The sequence below is a fragment of the Mustela putorius genome, unplaced genomic scaffold (assembly GCF_011764305.1).
Source record: "Mustela putorius furo isolate JIRA1106 unplaced genomic scaffold, ASM1176430v1.1 tig00000145_pilon_pilon_pilon, whole genome shotgun sequence".
NCBI classification, from domain to species: Eukaryota; Metazoa; Chordata; class Mammalia; order Carnivora; family Mustelidae; genus Mustela; species Mustela putorius.
The window spans coordinates 20,185,951-20,189,489 of record NW_025421294.1 but is presented as its reverse complement, the minus strand read 5'-3'; positions in this window follow the sequence as shown (position 1 = coordinate 20,189,489).

Sequence of the window (3,539 nt, the reverse complement as noted above, 5' to 3'; positions counted from 1 at the left end):
CCCCGCCGGCCGGTTCCCTCCCCGGGCCCCCCACCGCTCCTTGTGCAAGCGCCGGCCTTCAAAAGGTCCGGCCTCCTTACCCAACCGCGGCGCTTATCTCGGGGCCTGCCCAGCTCTCTCTCTCAGGGGCCGAGAAAGGGACCGGAACAGGGCTGGAGGCCAAGACAGGCTTAGAGACAGTGACAGAGGGGCAGAGCCCAGAATGGAGGTGGGACAGGGGTAGAACCAGCGCAAAAAGGAGGGCGCTGTGTGGAGCACGGCTTTGCGTCCCATCTGCTGTTCCCTCCCCGTCGTGCCAAAAAAGGAGGCCGAGGGGTTGGCCCTAAGACCCCAGAGTGGCAGGCCGTCTCCCACGCCCAGCACGGTGGCTGGACCCTGGCACCCTGTTAATGGGAGTACGGGAGCAAGCATCCAGAAGATTCCGAGAGCCATAGGCTGCCAAGCTGGGGACTCCTTCAGTGGCAACCCAGCGATTTGAGGTGGGGGATAGGGGCAGATGCCCAGCCGAGGAGTCCCCATCCGCTTCTCTCTCCCCAAGGGCCATGCATGCCTAAGTCTCTTCTCAGAGGTGAACGACAGCAAGGCCACACTCTACTCCCAAACCAGGGCTTGGGACTGCCCTTTTGAGGACAAGCCTGGTGCCTTGCAAACACAGTGACCCAGTAAGCACTCTTTTCTTCCTTGGGAGAAACCCCTTCTCCTTCTCTTACAGTAATCGGGGTGGGGGTGGGGGGCTTTGTTGTCTGAAGAGAAATGGATCCTCTCCTCTTCCCAAATCTTGCTTGGAGCCCCAGCCTTGGAGTCTGTCCCCCAGAACCTGAGGCACTTCCCCCTCACAGCTGGACTGGCTTAGCTCTGGGGTTAGGGGGGAGGAGGCGAGCACCGTTGTCTGGCTGTGTTTTCCTGTTTGTATGAGAGGAAGTTGGCTGTGAGTCAGCAGACACAGGAGCTGTCAGTAGCTAGGGGAAGACCCCTGCCTCAGCAGAAGGTAAAGGGAGTGTGGCAAGTGGTCCCCACCTCTCCCAGCTGCTCCAGCTTGGAGAGGATGTGCCATCTTCAGCCTCCTGGAGCTCTTCTCTCTGAGAAAGAGAGTGATAATAATAATTAATCACTAAAATGGCCATGGTAATGGCTACCACTGACAGAGAGCAGACTCTGTCCCAGGCCCTGTGCAAATACCGCGTTGCAAGTTTCCATTAATTCTCACAACTCTTAAGATAGGGGATTTTATCACCTCCATTTTGCAGATAAGGAGACATTTTTCTGGATGGGCAACTGTGGGACCAGGAGAATGCTCTTCACCCACCTCCTACTCTAAAGACTGAAAATTGACCTCAATGAAAAAGGCCTCAGCTGCTTCTCTCTGAAATCCATTCTCTCCTGGTTTAAAGCCAGCATCCCACAGGGCTGTCTCCAGCCAGTGACCAAACTCAGTAGAGATCCTAAGGTAGGCCCATTCCTGGAAAATAATGGGACTCCTCTGACAGCTGACCTTGACTCAAGAGTCCCTCCTGTGCCCTTGATGAACTTTCCTTCTACTGCACAGGGGTCTGGGATGCTTCCTCCCAATCTTCCTTCCTTCACTCTCTCCATCCCTCTCCCAGCCTCTGGCTCCCTTCCTCTCCCACATTTCCCTGTAACTGCACAAAAGAAAGGAATCGGGTATATTACTATGGGGCACAGGGATTTTGGAGGGATAGGTTTTGGGGGGTCCTGATCAGGAGCTAAATGCAGGAGTTCTGAATCTTTTGTGGGTCAAGTTCCGCTGTGGCTCTGGTAGAACCTAGGTACCCAGTCTCAGAATAATGCTTTAAAATGCATAAAATGAAATATGTAGGATTACAAAGGAAACCAATTATATTGTAATACAGTTGTAAAACTATTTTAATGTGATACCGTAATATATGTGCTTCTTTATTAATGCTTTAAATAAAATCTAGCAATGGGTTGATACCTCACATAATTTTGAAGCTGTGAGGAGCATAAATGATATTTCAAAATATCTGCAATACTGTAATAGGATACAAAAATATAAGTGATTTTTATTGGTGGCAAAGCCATAATTATGGCTAATACGACTGGTTTGTGGCTACTGTCATAATTGAAAGAAATGCTAAATTTCAGCTAGAGATTAGTGAAAATAATATAATATTTTTTCCCATCCAAGTTTAGTGACTTCACATTAAGGATACCTGAGTTAAGAGTGTCAGGGCTGAGCTGCAGAGAGGGAGACCCAGCTCTCTCCTGAGACCCAGGCTGGTTTAACCCTTTGGGGGTGGGTGACAACTCTGAACCCTGGGTTTACCCCCCTTCCCTCTTTCTCCCTGGCTCTCTCACTTTCTCTTTGTCTCTGTCTCTCTCTACCACGCACCTCTCATATCTGTTTCTCTGTTTCTATTATTTCTGTCTCTTTTCTTATTTGTTTTTCTGTCTTCCTTTGAATACATTTCTTTCTTCATTCTGAATCTTCTAATGGTTCCTCTCTGTGTGTCCATCTCTCTGCCTTTTCTTTCTCTGTACCTCTATCTGTGTCTGTGCCTCTCTCTTTGTCCCCTTAATCTGTCACTGAGGGGACAGAGCAAATTCAAAGGATTGCTGTAGCCTGAGCCCAGTGGGGCAAAGACAATGCCAACTCTCGGGTTCTTGAGAACTAGAAGAGGGTGTATCTCTGGGCCTGCAGCTCTGGCTCCAGAGGCAAAGGTCTTCCTTCCCCACTCCCTCTTCCATTCTCAACCTCCTTAAGGGCAGAAACAGGTCAAGATAGAGATGAGTGAGAATGAAGGCAGTGAATGGAAACATTTCAGGCTTTGGAAGGTAAGAGCTAAAGCGTCGGTGACTCTGAGCTTGGATACAGTGTCTCTTTCTCCAGACTCCCAGGAATCCCGATGTCAAGGCTATCTTCTGCCTTCCTCTGTGCCTGGGCAGAGAAAGGGAAAGTACTGACCAGGTCTGGTGTGCAGGCACAGGGACTCAGAGGTTAAGCCAGCAGCAGATGTTTGCCCTGGTCCCCAGTGGGTGGGCAGAAGGGAGCTCAGTAGGCTCAAGGAAGAGGAGCACAGAGTTCTGGGATTGATCTTTCCTGAGTACTTAGAGTGGGGTAGAGCAAGCAAGTCAACTGTTTCCCTTGGGGTGGTATATGCCTTCCAAGAAGATTTAGATGAGGAGAGGACTGTTGGTCTAAGAAAGATGGGAACAGAGAGTGGTCACGGAATGCCCTAAAAGAGCTGAAGTCACCTAGGAAAAGAGAATAGAAGAATGGTCGTGTGAGAGGTGAACTAGTTCATAGGAGTGAGACTGAGACTGCGTGGGTGGCTAGTGTCCCTTGGAGGGGCTGCATCTTTGAGAGGTTGTCGTGGATCCCTGCCCTTTAGCCAGACCTCCATCATCCTCATTGTCCAAGGGGTTTACTACAGCAAGATCAGCAATGCCAGGCTGAGCCAGGGAACTCACTTTACTCACTTTACTGCCATGGCTGGGAATCTGGGCTGAACTGCCATTCCCTTTTGGGATATCACCTGTGAGTCCTTCAGGGCCTGCTG